This window comes from Triturus cristatus, chromosome 9, assembly GCF_964204655.1.
Source record: "Triturus cristatus chromosome 9, aTriCri1.1, whole genome shotgun sequence".
Classification (NCBI taxonomy): domain Eukaryota; kingdom Metazoa; phylum Chordata; class Amphibia; order Caudata; family Salamandridae; genus Triturus; species Triturus cristatus.
Genome location: NC_140592.1, coordinates 31,650,733 through 31,668,576, shown reverse-complemented (window position 1 = coordinate 31,668,576; position 17,844 = coordinate 31,650,733). Strand labels below are relative to the sequence as shown.

Here is a 17,844-nt window from a genome sequence, read left to right as displayed (position 1 = left end):
AGATTTAGTGCAGAGCTAACTATAACTTACACCCCGACATACACTTCTTATGGCCTCACATATTACATCACTCATGACATGGTATGACATATTTGATGACATCATTGATGACATCATCCAAGCTTTGTTAGTACCATTGCTCTATAAACTACTAAGGCATTAGAGGCCTGAAAGTAGGTATAAAATAGCTCAGAATAATATGAAGCATTATTAATGCCATCACAGATACAACTCCCTTAGGCGTAGCAAGCATATGTTAAGTGCAACATTGACCCCATGCCATGCATTTCACGGGTAAACTAGTTCATATTAAAAATCGACCACAAATATAGGGGAAACCCAGCGGCGGCTAATAATTCTGTCAGGAAGGGGGGGGACGGGCAGGCCACACACATACATACACTCTCACTCACGCCCATGCATTCACACACGTGCACACACATCCATTGAAAACACTCACAACAAATTCATGCATTTATACATAAACACATGCACACACCATGCATCCTAAAACATAACGCTCACCAGTCTTGCAGCTCCCGGAGCTGAAAGCCTCAGAGGTCCCAGGAGGGTTGGGACTGCTGCCTTCCCTCATTGGCTGTTCCTAGATCAGCTAATGAGAGAAAGCAGCAGTCCCTCACTCGTCACAGAGTGAGATGGGGTCAGTGAGACTGCTGACCCACCCGACTCTGTGACGCGGAGTCATAGATTGACCCTCGAACCTGGGCGCTTCAGGGCTTAAAACTGTGCCAATCAGTGACGCTCCCCCTCGTCATGAGGGGGAGGGCCTTGAGGCACCTTTTCCAGGCTAAGGAGGGCACTCCCACAGAAGTTCAGCTCAGGCAGCCAGGAGCCTGCGCATTTACTGCATGTCTAGCTCCCGGCCGCCTGAGCTGAACAAGAAGCGAGTCTGTCAGGCTGGTCATTGCTCAGCCTGACAGGCACTCTTCTCTGAAAAACTTGATGAGGTGTGGCCCCGTCACCCGTATGGATTGGCCACAGCTGGGGGAACCCTCATTATACACAGTTTTCAATATGAATACAACTGTTCAGCACATGTACATAGGTTAGTGCCTGGTGCACACAGTCTTCTATGTCAAGTTGAAATTGTCACGCTGAGACAATTCTGTCTAATAACTCTAGGATGCTTACAATACTTAGTATTTACTGCGTAGAATATTTGCCCTGTTGAAAAGCTTTTTCTGCAGAGCCAAAAACTTGTGTAGAACATACTGGACTCAAGTCATCAACTGTCCTCTGCACAGAGTTACTCTTCAAAACAAAGATTTATAATGTGTTAATACCTCCACATATCTATGATGCATTAGCAACAGATGCATTTTGAAAACACTTATACCGATAGCTGGACACAGGCTGTACAAAGTTAGGTAGAAAAGTAATATGGTAGTAACCCAACACTATGTAAATTATAAAACAAATTAACACACCTATTGGATTATATCATCAGTGATGCCATCAGTAATATAATTTGATACGACATCAGTGATGTCATAAATGATGTCATACAATATTTTATGAGTGATGTAATATGTGAGGTAGTAAGCATTGCATGGTAGGCGCAAGTTATAACTGGTGAAAATCTGTGGGTTTTTTTTAGTTCAAAAGGTTAATGTTGTCACTGACATATTCACCTAACCATAACTTTATGTTAATCTTAGTTTTTTTCAGTGAGAAAAAAAACAAATATATATAAATATACATATATATACATATATATATGTGTGTATGTGTATATATATATATATATACATATACACATACATATATACACATATATATACATATGTATATATCGACAAGCTTCAGGAAATCTCCGCACTTCCGCATCTCGTGTGGCGAACAGAGAAGACACGAACCCCTCAGAATTAGGCACCAATGTTATTTTATTTGGGCTTCAAATCTGACGCGTTTCGGACCCAATCGTCCTTGCTCACAGATAACTATATACATATATTGCATACTGGCGGTCGGTAGGTATTATAGTTAGGACCAAAGTTTCCAGAAGAAAGGCGTTTTTTTGTTTTGCCAATAACTTTGACGCCACTTGACGAATCTTCAAGCGTCCCCATTTTGTTTCAGCTGCTGTGTTGAAAATTTCGGGGTGATCTGTCAAGTGGAGGTCAAGGAAAAAGGGGGGCCCCAAAATGCATTTTCCCCATGTTATGTCTAAGGGGATTTTTCATTTTTTTAACACGACTACAGCCTTAACCGCTGAACAGAATTGCACCACATTTGACAGAAAGCAAGATGTTGGCCCGGAAACGGTTCTTTTTGTGAATTGGTGTAAATCGGTTCAGTCGTTTCACAGGTATTAAAGTTTAAAAAATAGAGATATCTGGGGACGCGACGCAGCTCCTTTTAAAATTTGATTGGCTGCCAACACTTCAACCAGGAAGTGTTGGCAGCCATCCTGGGACTCGGCTTGAAGCAAAGAAGTTAAAAAAAAAATGAAAAGGGGGCAGATTCTGTGAACAGGTCCTACTGGCACCCTGACGGGGGGGGGGAAAAGTAATTGTTTTAATGTAATTTTGTTGCAAATTCGCGGATGGACCCAGGGAACATCAGTAAAACCTTTTTTTAAAAAGACATGCAGTTCCTAGGTGTCTGTATTTATGAACCCCCTGGGTGGCCAAATCTCTGGGGCATATTACAATGGGCCGCCACCTCCCCAGAGCACTGAAAAATACAAAAGTGGAGGGCCCACACCCGGTCCCCTCCCCCCCCCCCGAAGCCCTGGGACTGCCACCTACCCAGGGCATTGAAATGTTTGAATGCGGGGGTCTGCCTGGCTCCCCGCTGGCCCAGGGACTGCCACCTTCCCGGGGCACATACATTATTCTCCATGCAGGCTGCATTATAGCCTGCATGCAGAACAAGCCCAGACCCTATTCCTTGGTTGAGCATCCAAACCAGGATGCTCAAAATCAATCACAACGCTGCATTGCAACGTTGTGATTGACCAGGGGAGCCTGGGTGCCTTCAAATCACAACGCTGCATTGTAGTTCTGTGAGTGGTTAGTGGGGCCTGGCGGTGCTTCCGTCCGGAAAAGAGCAGCAGCGAAGACGTGGGAACCGCTGCAATGGTAAGTTTTTTTTTTTTTTTAAATATGCGCAACCTTATGCTCCCCCCGCGTGTGACCTGTCCGCCCGGCCATGCGCGAGCAATGCTGGCCACGACTGGCTGAATCCTGGGGGACTCTAAGGTCATCATTTAAAGCTTTAAAAGCCAATACAATTGAATATCTAATGACAAATGTGTTGCAGAATGCGCCATTTTTGCCCACATTTTCTCGGGGGGAGAAACCCCCCCCCCCAAACCCTTCTTGTAAAGGTCAGGCTTGCTCGCAGCATTCACTGTGCACCGGACGGGGGACTGGTTTGTGTAAATTTGCCAGGATTGTTTTGGATTTCTAGTCCGGCCCTGATCCTACGCCCTTTCCTTTTACACTCCCTGTACCCCAGCAACATTGTCATATAGTTTATTTTAAAAATATTCTCACATTACAGTCAAAAAAGTAAACACCACTCTCCATGTCAAACAAAGAGCAGCAATTTGTTAGAAGACAAAACCTGGCATTTGACCTCGTATTTGAAGAGCATCTAATGTGATAAGGTAAAAAAAAAATGTAAAGGCATGTCATTCACCTTCTCAACTCAGGTATGGTTATTCTGGGGCTGCCACAACCCCAACCCCTAATTCCAGTCTGTGCCAAGCGGCCTTATTGGGATCCTCATGCAGTCGATCATAACTTCCACCCAGGGCCAGGGGTGGTTTGAGGGACTGTTGTATGTGGCTGCAGTTCAATTTAAGGGACCCTCCTCAGGGGCGTAACACAGGCCCTCGCATCCCCCGCAGTACGGGGGTGCCCCAAGCGGCCCCCTCAGCACTGCACTCTGGCCGGAGAGCTCCAGATTAAGCCCGGAGGGGGCCCCTCGACATTCCGTGCAGGGAGGCCCCCTCACTTTTTGTTACGCCTGTGACCCTCCTGTACGTACACTTTGCCTGATGAGCTGTGGCCCCTTCTCTCTTTCGGGCCCCCTTACTTAACACATTGCCCACTGATGCTTCTCATTACAGGGGGTTCGCAGTCTCTCAGTCCGTGACTGACTGCACTGAAGCCCCCCTGCTGGCGGACACCCCTGTGCAGCCTTCTTTTTATCTCTCGTAGGTGACAGCGGTGTCTCTACGGCGGCTTCTCCCATCAGCCATACTTCGGGGGATCGGAGATGCTCACGCGGGGGCCATCAGGAGCACGTGTTTAGTTGTGACCTCAGTTTCCTGCCATTGGTTATCTACTAGGTGCAAACAGGCTTCATCCACAGTGACTCACTTACAGAAAGTTCCTTGCCAGAGAGGGAGAGGAAGTGATAACATGCGCCACGTGGCCATCCATGATATCGGGGGGCATATTTACAAGCCCCAAGCACTGCCATTGCGTCACTTTTTTTGACGCATCGGTGGAGCAAACAATGCGGCCCATTTACAACGTGACGCATCCAGGGAAATGCGTCACGTTATAAAGCCCTGCGTCATATTATACCTGCGTCAGACATCATGTATGCAGGGTGGGCATTCCTATGCAGGAAAGCCTCGTAAAAGTGACACAGTGAAGTCTACAAGATTTCACTGCACCACTTCTAGGATGCCACTGCATCAAAACCTTACGCCTGCTTCAAGCAGGTGTAAGGAAGGACGCAGTACAATGAGTCAATGCATTGCTGGAGTTGCGTACGACTTCAGCAATGTGTGGCTTTTTGGGCCAACGAATGCATATGAATTTCTGACGCATCTGTCAATCCTTGCGCCATATTGTAAATACGGCACATCCATGGTGGCGCAAGGTATCGCTGGCTGGCGCCGGGAAACTGATGCATCTCTACAGATGCCTCAGTTTCTTGCAAATCTACCCCTCAGTGTCTACCCCTCCTGTTACCTTAGGCCCTGAACCGTCTCCTAAGGGTGCAGGGGATGGGTAAAGAGGTGCAGAGTACAGACAAACAGGGCAGTTCATGCCACTGCCTTCATGACTCCCTGAGACCAGGGGCCGGAATGGCAGTGCAATAGGTACCACGGGGCAAGCTAGGGTAGCAGTTGCCCCTCCCGGCTGTTCATAACTGGCATCCACTCGCAGGGCATTACAGTAAGTGTCAGAAGAAGTACTTAGGGATTACAACGCCCATGAGGAAGAGGGCATTAATAAGCGTCCGCCCTCCCACTCGGACCGCCCACTTGCCCCGGATGAAAGAATAACAGAGAAAAGAATGGGGCATTAATTGGCAGCTGTTCCCCGGCACTTAAAACCAGGCACTTAAGAATGTTTCACGGAGGGAGGGAAAAGTCCTGCCGCTTTGTGAGAAACATTTCTCATTAAATAAACCGTTATTGATAGACCGCCTGCAGCCCAAACAAGCTGCATCGATCGCACCTCCAAACACGGACATAATAAGGGATTATCTTGTCTCCAATCTCCAAGTGCATTTCCTATTGTTTTTCCATCGTGTTTTATGGGTCATGAGGTGGGATAAAAGCGTGAACAGCTCCACTGCTGTAAATTACACCTACATCAAATAAAAAATACAAGACGCCCAGGGCAGCATCTCTCACACAGCACAAGCTGATGCCAGCCTAGGCGTCCGGAGCTTAACCCGTGGTGGGGGGCACCCGCTCTGGGCCCCCGGCCGACATGCTGGGCTTGGCAAGGCCATGGTGCCACTTCTGAGCCGTCTTTCCAAGTTGAAGCCTAGGAGCTGCCTCCCTTCCCGGGACCTGGTCTAGTCCCGACTCCCCCACCAGTCATGCCATGTTGTATCAGTGAGCGGATGAGGGTGGTGTTTTTTCTGTGCCCCCCGCAGCCCCACTCTTCATCTCTCCTCTGCCACCCTGCCCCCTGATATTCCTGACGCTTCCGGCACACCTCAGTCGCCATGTTGTGCCAGTGGTCCACGGCGTTTACCTCTAGAAGACTCTAGAAGACCCCGCTTCCGGAGGCAGCACTTGGAGACCCCAAACATCTGACAGATACACAAACTTATTTTAAGAAATATAGAAGGTCACATTAGCCCACTGGGACCTGGTTTCATTGGTGTTGGACCAAAGCAAGGGGGCAGAACTGAGACATTTGCATTTATGGAGAATCGTAAAAGGACACATGACCAGACCTGTCAGTGACTGAGAGGTGGCCTTGAAAGGGCAGTGTGGGTGAGGGGCATACACCCTCAAACTGTGGTCCTAGAAGTGCTGCTGTGTATAACCTGATGCTGTGCAGTGGCCCTAAGGGGTATGTGGTACTAATAGTAGTTTGTGGATAGGGCTCTCATCAGGGTGGCAAAGGATTGTTATCTCATCCGTCTGATTGGCGAGTGTGAAAAAAGAGAAAAAAATAAATCATATACTTAACCCTGTTATAAAGCTCAGAATAGCTTCTATCCAATAGTTGTACATTGAAGATCCGAAGAACCCATCTATTGTCCAACTAATCTGTGAGAGGAAACGTCGCAGACCTACCAACCTGGTAAGAGTTGCAGTGTTGGTTTGTGTATGTCCTGGACCTAGAGCTTTGTTTGCGATATGTTTCAGCGGATTAGGTGTAGTGGTCAGATGTTCTTCTTCAGCAGTGACGGTTGTTGACTTTAAAAAACTGTGGGGCGCAACATACATTAAATCAAACATACATACATTATAAAATGACATTACATAACAAAGTACAAGAAAGAAAAAAATAGAAAGTTTCGCTTACCTTCTCCTGCAGCACGACTTCGATGCTGTCCAGTCCCTGGCTACAGTCTCCTCCAAGCATGAGGTGACGTCACTCAGCGAACTATCTTATCCAGATGCTGCATGAGTGAAATGTCTGGATTGGCTGGAGCAGGCTGTCTCAGCGCTCCAAAAGGCACTGGAGGCCTGTGCCTGCTCTCCCACCCAGCTGTGTAAGACAGTGGGGTTGGAGAGCTTGAATTGCACATGTCTGTTTGGCCGACCAAGGTAGCCGGCCAAACCAACATGCACAATTCATACTGATGGGTCCACCCCTCATTGCTTCCAATCAATTGGCAGCACTGATGCACTGGCCCCGCCACCACACTCTGTTCGCCAGAGAGTTCAAAATAAAATGGTAATAAATCAATTTATTACCATTTTATTTTCCACTCTTTCTGCAGGAGTGGGGGGGGGGGGGCGAAGCGCCTCCAATTATAGGGGAACCGACGCTGTTCTTCAGAATAATAAATGTATAGTAGATCTAGGTATTAACTGAAGTTTTGACATGTCATTGAGCCTCGATGTTTGTTCATTCTTATGTTTCAGTCTTTGGCATATTGTAGACACAAGCTCTTCACCAGGATCACCAATATTGTTATGAGCATGTTACTGAGTCCAGCAGTATTTCAATGTGATCACCAGCGTTTATTTAACACCCCACTGCATAGTGTCTATAATGTGTATCTCTCCACTGCCATTGACTGGTCTCCACATTGGTACGCGCATTGAGACTGAACCAAACAATACACAATATGGCGTCTTCTACAACAACCACTAAAGTGGTCTCCGTTTCGGGGAGGTAGTTTTCCTTCATCAAGTGGGACATTTTCAGTGGAGCCAGTATCATTATTCAAGCAGAGATTAATGCAAGTGTTGAGGACTTACGCCCAGCATTGCAGGTAATGTTATCCAACTACCTGGGGGCAAATGTCTGTACATAACTTCAACAGTGAAAGACATATTCGCTGGGACACACAGCATGACACGTTTCGGTCGTTCAAAGAATGAGTGGATTACTTACAGTTCCTGGGATGAGCGATATTTTCACCCGTGAGACAGTCTTGGGCGCACCGAGGCAAGAACGCAATTGATCTGCAACACAAGATGGCAATCAAATATTTAGCCTCCATTTTCCTTCAATATAATTATGCCTTCTAACAAGATCAGAAAATATCAAAGGATCCATCTATATTTATTACAGCAACTTAATTTGTACCCCTGCTGCGATCGTTCCATTTGTAAATTTCCTCATCTAATTCCTTCCAACTCTCCCTGGAGTGCGCTCCCTGGTCATGTAGAAATATCTTTAGAATTTGTTGTCATTCTATTAAATCTTCAGTGGTTGGGGTCTCTCTGAAAATCCCTAATTAGGCAATTTGCATAGCTTGTTAAAATTCGCTATTGCTCATTTTAACTTTGAGAAGAGTTGTTTTATGAATGTGTCTGTAGGAGAGAGTTACCAAAATCGACTTTAGGGGAGGGATGGTCGATGGGGTGATAAGATTTCCAGAAATAACTTCACTTACCAAAGACCTATTAAAGTGGGGATGAGTCAGTTGCATGCGAGCCACCATCAGATATGGGACGAACTGTTCACCAGTCCTGATGACCCATCAGAGGCACCACCCCTTTGGGAGATCTTCAGAGTTCTACATCGGCGGGTGCCTGTGGCGGAAGCTCTTTAAATATTATTCTTTGTCCGCTAGGTAAAATTAAGTTTATGGCAGTTTGAGGTAGGTAATAATGTGTACCTAGAATTATTTCAGTTGTATCAAGATACTGCATTACCTCAAGGCACTTCCTGGTCAGAAGAATGGGTTTAAAGGATCTATCCATTAAGGAGCATTTTTAAGTTTTTTTTCCTGAGGTTAATTGGAATTTGCAATTATTTCAGATTGGTTAGCTGAGGTGAGTGTGGTCCCTAAACTGCAAAGTGTCTGTGTTCTTTTGAGCTGCACTGAGTTTGAAGTATCTTGAGAGTGTTTCTGTTATGGGACCTGGAAAACAGCGTTGTTTGTTGAGTTTGTTGTTGAGGGACCTGTGGTATTTCATGCATGGGTTTCAGTCAATCAATCAATCAGGGGGAATTGTAAGCGCACTACTCACCAGTTTGGGTCTCAAGGCGCTGGGGGGTGGGGGAGGGTGTAAGCAGCTCAGTTCAGTCGAAGAGCCAGGTATTGAGTGTTTTCCTGAAGATGTTCAGGGAGGAGGCACGTCTGTTGTCGAACAAAAGCTCATTCCAGGTCTTGGCCGCGATGTAGGAGAATGCTCTTCCGCCGCTTCTGGCTCTGTGGATGTGCGGGGTTTCGGCGAGTGTTTGTCAGAGCCATTGGATTTGGAAGATGAAGTTGACACGTATGAGGATACACAATAGCACAGCTTTGTATCACCGGGAGTCTGGAACAGGGGATTTGTCGTTGGGTGATCAATAAAGGTCCTGCAAATTATATTAATTTCCTTCGTTACTAATTGTGACATATGAATGAATGAATTAATAAAGGCATCTATATAGCGCACAGCTACTCAGAAGAGTAACAATAAGGCCTTGCCTGCCCACACAACCCAAATACAAATGAGAGAAGAGAATAAAAAAAGCAGCTAAGGGAAAATAAATTATTGATTAAAAAGCCAAGTTATTAAGGAGCTTCTTGAAAGTAGCTAAATCCGTCACCGCTCTCAACGACGCGGGAAGCGCGTTCCAGGCCTGTGCTCCAAGGAACCTAAAAGAAATGCCGCCTGAGCGGGCATGCAATATTCTAGGGACCGCCGCCAGATTCATAGAGGAGGATCTCAGAGTTCTAGATGGAGCATAATGGGTAACTCTCCTGCAAACCTACAGCGCAACCCTCCCGTGGAAGGACTTAAAGAATAACACCAGAATCTGATCCTCTTTTTTACTGGGAGCCAATGGAGAGCTCTGAGATGAGTGGACGTATGAGTCCTAGATTTCAAGATGAGAACAGCTCTGGCCGCAGCATTTTGGGCCGCCTGCAAGCGCTGAAGTAGGTATTCCGGGAGCCAAGGTCAAGCACATTGACATAGTCCAGTCTAAATGTAATCAATGCCTGGACCACGGATTTCCTGCAGTCCAAAGACGGGAGTGGAAGGAACTTCCTCTGCATCCTAAGGAGGCCAAAGCATGTTCCCACCACCGATTGGACTCGGGCTTTCATAGATAGGCAGTTGTCTATCATGACGCCCAAGTTCTTTACTGTTTGTTGTGCGGAGAGAGAAGGTGACATATTCTCAGGCCACCAAAGTCTCCAAATGTACGATGGAGGGGAGCCAAAGAAAATAATTTCCGACTTTTTAGGATTGCATTTAAGCTGGTTAATTCTTAACCATGTAAACACTTTTGAAAGGCAGGTTTTAATCTTGGCTCCCTCAAAGCCCAGACGTTTGTCACAAGTGAATGGGAGCTGAGCGTCGTCTGCATAAGAAATTATTTTCGCTCTGTATGTCTCAGCCAAAGCAGCCAGGGGGGACATATAAATATCAAATAACGTGGGGCTCAAATTGGACCCCTGAGGAACCCCCACCTCCATACCAGGGATTCCAGCCGCGAAGGGAGGAGTCCAGACCTCCTGGTCCTTATCTTCCAAAAAGGAAGTGAGCCATTTTAAAACAGAGCCAACAATGCCGAGAGTGTGGGTCCTGTCCAAAAGCCTATCATGAGGAATGATATCGAAGGCCGCAGACAGGTCTAACAGGATCAAGATGGCTTTTCCTCCCCCATCAAGGCTTTCCTTAATGTGTTCGGAGACCTCTAATAGAGCAGACTCGGTGCTATGGTTGGCGCTGAAGCCAGACTGACGAATGTGGTGGAGATTGTTGGTTTCCACATAGTCGGTAACCACCGCATTCACATATTTCTCCAGAGCCTTGGAGAAAGCTGGAAGCAGGGAAATAGGCCTATAATTTGCTGGTATTTTAGGATCAGCGGAGGGCTTTTTGAGCAAAGGCAGAATTTTATCCTGCTTCCACCTAGAAGGCATGTGTCCAGTGTCTAATGAGCAATTACATTTTTTATTAACAACCGTATTATTTGCCCATGTGACGAATGCTAGCACTTTTGCTGGACATGGGTTGGTAGGGGAGCTTGACTTCAGGCTTTTGATAGTGGCTAGGGAAACTTCCAGTGGCAGTGGGGGGAACTGCCGCAACGAGGGTGCAGATCCCGGCCTGGGTTCCGAGGAAGGAGCTGATATCGTTTCACAATCAGAGGGAGAACCCAATATTTGCATATGCTTCATTCTAGACCTGTTTTAGTTTTTAGCGAGATCCATCAAACCTTCCCAAGACATTTGACGTGGTGTCTCATGGGTTTTTTAGGTCTCCTGGAAGCAAGATTTGACCATCAGCCACATATGACAATGCAAAGCACAATCTTTTGGGACATGCGCCTGTGGTGGGAGGGGGATGTGATTAGGAGGAGGGCCAGGGGTGTTTGGACAAAATATCGGAAAAGCAAATATGGGACAGAATATCGTGTCAAAAATATCTAGGACAAGAAAATCGTGAAGGTCCTTTTCTACGGGTAAGTAGCATTTTACTATATATAACTCCACATATATGTACCTTGACGATATCAGTCAGTCAGTAAAAACTTTCTTTCGTATAATTTCTGAACCATAAAAAGTACGTACATGCAATCAAAAACACCTATACATTTTAAAAAGTAGATAATAAAATAAATATATAATACAAATTCATGTCTAAGTAAATTTTGTCCTTCTACTTTGTTTCCCTAGAGTATTCAGATATCATGGGCCAGGAAACAAAAACATATCAAACTAATTTTCAATAACACTTCTAAATCTATTATATCTTCAGTCAGTCATAAAACCATAAGATGATACATACATACGATTATCAATAGTTACCGCTAAAAAAAACAAAAACTCTCAGCTCGGACAAGTCGCCTTCATTTTAGTGCAGGCCATAAGAATGTTGCTACAGCATAACAAACTAATGGTTCATCAAGTTGTTGGAGAAAGAATAACGTTGGTCGACACTGGTCAAAATTATATATTTATGCAAAAGGGGGACTATGGTTATTTTCCTTTGGGGGCCATAAAATGTCAAGCCAGATAGGACAGCAGGCTAGACTTCATTTGGGGAGACATATGGTATAATCCAACAGTTCTTTTATTTTTATCTCGCTCCCGCCTATCAGTAGCTGCCTTAGAAAGATTTATTTATTTATTTGAAGAGTTTTATTTGAAGAGTTTTATATAGCGCTGGCTAGGTATCAGAGCGCTTTACATGAGGACAAGCATTTGTTTCAGGGCATAGTTACGAGTTACATAGTTACACAGTTTCAGAGCATAGTTACAAGTTGCTGGAGCGTAGTTACATGCGTTAAAAACATAAACGTAAGGTAAAAAGCAGGTAGCAGATTCCCACACCTCTGCTGTGTGTGGCTCCCTTGACGCTGTGGACTCTCTCAGAGGGGTCTCTGAGACTCCAGGGTAAACATACTGGATACCTCCCCAACAAGGGGAGAGGGAGTGCTTTGGCAAGGGGCGCCATTCCCACACCTCCGCTGTGTGTGGCTCCCTTGACGCTGTGGACTCTCTCAGAGGGGGCTCCGAGACTCCAGGGTATAAATGTTGGATCCCTCCCCAACAAGGGGAGAAGGAGTGCTTTGGTAAAGGGCACATGGTTACAATAGTTAGAATTGCAAAAGTCCAAGACAGAAGAAACAAGTCCCCAGGAGAAGAAAGAGGGAAGAGGGGGGGCAGGGGGCTGGGAAAGCGGGTCAGATATGGCAGATCAGCAGTGGGGATGGAAAAACCTTGTGGGGGCCCAAGAAGGAAGAGTAAACAGGCCCCACGCTTAGATGGGGTCTCATAGTCATCAATTGAAGTCTGGGCGCCATTTTAGAGTCAGGCAAGTCCCAGGTAAGGAGTGATGCTTAAGGGGGACTGCTTAACCCCGTGACTCAGCAGTTTGTCTTGTCTCTTGTACTGAGATTCTTTATTCAGTAATGATTTTTGTCCAGTTAAAAACCTCGTGATCCTCCTTCACCGATGGTATTTCCCTGGCGGGGCCATTTTGGAGTCAGGCAAGGCATATCCCTTTGAGGAAATATTAGCAAAGTTTTTATTTTAATGGGGAATTATTCAGGCACCCTCACGACCTCGAAAATTCCCAAATTGGGTCTCCTGAGGCTTACTCCGCTCCCTCACTCACCGCTTCTCTGCCCCTGCAGCGCATCCGCAAGGCGTGTGGGATTCTCACAGTATCGGCACCGAGTCAGGCGGACTCCCGGTGAGCTCGCCGGCTGATGCTGCCTCTCGCGTTGGGTTGTACTCAGGTTTAGGGGATCAGGGCAGAAACCATCGGAGGCGGTTGCTCCACTTCTGTTACTGGCACCCACCGGGGATGCAGAGAAGGCAGCTCCAGGTCTCGCCGCTCCCTCGATGTGGTCTCCCCGGGGGCGGCTCCTGTTTTCACGGTCCCCGCTTTGTTATACAAAACAGGTGAGTCCGCACCGCTTCCTGCACCATTTTGGGGCACGATTGTCTGGCGAGATTTTAGCTGATTTCACGGCAGCAAAGCGGATTGGGGGAACGGCGTCTGCAGTGGCAGATGCTCCCAAAACTCCGATGTCAGGAGTGAGCTTTTTTGGTGTGATTGAGGCACAGCGCTTGGCTGCCGTGCATAGGGCTTCCACGGAGCTGCAGCTCCAGGTAGCCATGATGGTTTAAGCTCCGCCCAGGACCCCCTTAAGCGTTACCTTGGAGAAGCGAGAACACAGAGAGGGGGTATCAAAAAATTATTTTACATAATTCCGTCATGGGATCTTGTTTGTAATGTCCAGCTTTAAACAGTCCTTCAAAACTGCCTGATTAAATTTTAAGGTCTCCTTCGTCCATATTGAGTTTCATAATAAAATTGGCGTCAATCGAACATTGACCCCAATATACGGAAGTCCTAACCCCCTGCGTCATATATAATTTGCACAACTACGAGGCAGTGATAGGAGTCTTTTACAAAAAGCATCCTCCACACATAGCAGAGGTTCCGGATCCGCCATACCTCATACAGCTGCCCCATAAGGGGCGATGGCTATTGCCTTGGCTTCATAGATTTTTAGATCTTCGGGGATAGGTTTAGACCCCAATTTCTTTATAAAACAAAATATGCCATCGATGCTTCTCTCTAGTAGAAGCACAATTTTAAGACCATATTCTTCAAGGTGTACTTCCCATCTAATAAAATACCCAGGTATGAGAATGATTCCAACACCTCTACCCTTCGGTAATCTATATGGAAAGCTGGTAATTTCTTTGGATGCGTTTCTGCAATAAGGATGCATGATTTGGTTACATTGACGTGAAGGTCAAGGCAGCCCATAAACATAGCATACTCCTCTATGTGCCTCTGAAGCCCCTGGGGAGTCCCAGCTAGAAGCACCGCATCGTCTGCATAGAGGAGTATCGGGAGAAGAGCTTTCTCAATAGAGGGTACATCCCTAACACTCTCCACCAGGGCAGCTTCCACCCTATTAGTATAGAGGGAGAACTTAAAAGGGACAAGGCCTTACCCCTGTCTCATGCCCCATTCAATATCAAAGTACTTTGTGCACTCCCCATCCTTGCCGAAGGGTACGCAGGCCGTATCCCTTGAGTAGAGCTGCCTTATAAATGAGATAATAGGCGGGTCCACTCCTATGCTCTTCATAATTGCCCATAATTTACTTTTTTAAATTTTATAAATATGCAGTACAAAGATCAAAATAAAAATGGAAAAATTCATTACAACCGAGCCCCTCCCCCACCCCCCGCCCCACACCTAGGAAATAAATACAGTAAATGTTGTCAACAGTGGAAGAAAATGAAGAAGCAATTCTTTGTACAACAATCAATAGCATTAATTAAGCTTAAATCCACTGGTGAAAAAAAAGTGCTAATTCCGCCAAGGGTAGACTTAATATAGCAAATACGTAACACCTTTGTACAAACCTTGTGCAAATATTGCAGAAATAATGACCAAAGAAAAGAAAGCAATGAGAAGAGAAAAATGAATAGATAACTGTTCCCTGGTAAGGTTGAGGTTTTGCACAGAAATCTGACATATCAACATACAATACAGATTACAAAAGCCTTAGATATTGTTCTGACTAAGCCACGTGATTAAAGGTTCCCAAATAACTAATCCTTTTTTTCTTGCCCGAACACCTTTCTTAGCATAGATGGCCTTCTCAAGATTACAAGTCGCTACCAGTCGGACCAACCATTGAGAGAACAGTGGAGGATTTGGGTCTATCCAAGAAGAAGCCATGCAGATCCTAAGTATAGTCATGGCTACAAATATTAACGATCCCCCGTTCTTCATATTAAGCGTGTCTTGTACCCCTAGCAAAATAGTAGCTGTAGTTAGCTGGATGTCCTGCAATAGAATTCTACTTAAAAACTGTTGTATTTTATCAAGTAGGAATTCTAATTTCAAACAGATAGCAAACATGTGAACTGAATCTGCACTAAAAGCCGAGCATCTAAGGCAGACCTTTGCCTTTGCCTGTTCCCCATTTAGCAATTCTACTGGGTGTGATATACAGGAAGAAACCAGTCTTACAGAATTGTGCCTGTAATTTGGCTGACAACAAATCGCTGTGAGCGGAGTTTAGAGCGAGACGAAACGTATTGCAAGGGACATCCAATTTCTGCTGCCATTTATTATCTATTTTGGCCAAATCATCAGACATTCGGCTATTCAGTGCCGAATAGATATACCCAATACGAGGTAAAGTGGCGCCCCGCAATTTATCGATAAGGTCTATTTTTGCAAACCCCGCCAACCCACCAACCTTACGAGACAAGAAATCCTTTATAGCAAAATAGTTAAAAGCCTGATTATCACTCAGAGTAAATTGCAATCCAAGGTCACTAAACGGCCGGACTCCTTCAGAAGTGAGTAAGTCTCCGAGCTTTGAGATTTCTGCTTTATACCAATTTTGGAGATATGTTTTCCCGAAAATAGCTATTAAATTAGTATTGTTGTTAATAGGAGTGTAGAAATGTAATCTACCAAGCCCAAAGAGTCTGTGTGAATTAGAAAATACCCTATATGCACTCAACAGGGTCTTGAATCTGACCTGTTTAAAATAGCCAAATTCAAGTTGCCGTCAAAGACACCCCCGAGCCTCCTCACCTAGTAATAAAGTAAAGGGGGACGGGAGTCCCGTGGTGGCCATACCTAGATGTTTGTGTAGCAGTTCCGTACAGTATTGTAGTACTGTGGCCCAGTAATACACTCTTAGATTGGGGAGCTCCCATCCCCCTCTGTCTCGAGGAAGAGAAAGCAGCTTAAGGGCCCTCCTTGGCTGAGAATAGGCCCAGATGCATTGAGAAAAGAGTTGTTCACATTTTTGAAGTATAAGTTTGTTAAACTCTAAATGGATAGCCCTGAAGAAATATAGCAATTTGGGGAAAAAGATAATTTTTAAAACGTTGCACCGCCCTACTATGGTCAAGTGCAAGTTATTAATCCGTCTAAGTGCCCTTTTATTTCTGCAGCCAATGGGATCAGATTTTCTTTTACTATAGAGTCAATATCAGCGACGATGGTAACCCCCAAATATTTGGCTTTGTGTACGACCCTACTGTCCTCCCAATTGATTCCTTCATTTAGGATAATCTGCGTTTTTTCCCTGTTGAGTGCATAGCGGATATTTTCCCGAACTCTTGAGCCTCCTGTTCCAAAGCTTTATTGGCTGATTCCGGGTCAGGAGTCGCCACTGCCAAATCATCGGCATAAGCCATGATCTTAGTTTCGACCAAACCAGCTCACAGACAGAATCTCATGGTTGATTTCAATTTTCTTAATAAGGTGATCAATATAAATAGTGAAGAGCAGTGGACAACTAGGCCAGCCCTGCCTCGTCTCGCGTGATATTCTAACTGGCTCTGTCAATTTCCCATTTATTGAAATTCTGGCTGTGGGATTTAGGTACATAGCTTGAATAGCTTGAATTGCCTTGGGCCCGAAACACATCCGCCTCATAACCCCCCAAAGAAATTGACAGGAGACCTGATCAAATGCTTTTTCAGCATCAAGTAAAATTAGTGAGATCGGGTCTCCGGACACTTGGGCAGCGTCAAATAGTGTGATGGTCCGCCAGATATGTTCTACAGGGCTCTTTTTGGGAATAAACCCATGTTGCCACCTAGAGACAAGTGGCTCAATTCTAGAGGATAAGCTGGATGCAAAAAATTTAGAATATTCCTTGGAGTCACAATTGATAAGAGTAATTGGCCTATATGAGCCCATATCTTTATTTAGCTGAGCAAGATGGCGCTAGTGTGCTGAGCAAGATGGTGCTAGTGTGAGCTCTTTCCATCCAGCCGCCACGCCGTGCTGGGAGGTATCGATAATCAACTGTTTTTGCCTGACCCCGCGATGCTGATTTCGAGCCTGTACAGAGTGAAGTGCCGAACGCCCTGCAGGAGGTTGTGCGTGAGCAGCGGTCCGTTTTACTGCCTGGTTTGCGGGGGCCGCACCGGCTAATACAGGCTACTTTGAGGTGTATGTCCTGGTCGGAGCACCTCAGGAGCCTGACATCTGTTCGCCGTCCCGCTTGGTTTCTGCTTTGATGGATGCGGCGTCCCAGCTTAATCTAAGGCAAATGTTGACCCGGGGAGCGAGGAACGCTAAAGCAAAAGCAGCTTTGGCCAGCGCGGCTCAAGGAGACGCCGGGAGGATGGACACTCTCCCTAAAGATAAACGGGAAACCGGTGGCCTGAAAAAGGCGGCGGGGAAACCTGGGGGCGGAGGAAGCATGAAGGAGGGTGCTGGCGCAGATTTTGGTCTCCTGCCTTCAATTACTAAACATTTTCCCGCAATTAAGGCGCCATCTCCCCTGACTGTTCTTACATTAGTAGACAACCCTGGCTGCCTATTAACAGTGACTTTGACAGATGGGAGCTCAGCTCAGTTGGGTGATCCCCAAAAGGCTGCTTGTACCTCTGTTTAATCTGGGGGAGCCGTAACAGCTGGGGTCCAACCCAGTAGCCAGGATAGCTTCAAGAATTCCATTGAAGCCATAGACTCCTCCTCAG

General features: G+C 45.9%; 1 protein-coding gene and 1 long non-coding RNA gene across 4 annotated transcripts in view; one reads left to right on the top strand and one right to left on the bottom strand.

Moving 5' to 3' along the window:
• Positions 1-17,844, top strand: part of KLHDC8B (kelch domain containing 8B) — a 1,076,716-nt gene that overhangs the window by 688,632 nt on the left and 370,240 nt on the right. The gene's annotated exons all lie outside the window — the stretch shown is intronic.
• LOC146797313 (uncharacterized) lies at positions 6,596-8,899 on the bottom strand. Its single transcript, XR_014968467.1, has 3 exons — positions 8,885-8,899; positions 7,800-7,870; positions 6,596-6,659 (listed from the first exon to the last, which is right to left on the bottom strand). It is a non-coding gene; the product is annotated as an uncharacterized LOC146797313 (long non-coding RNA).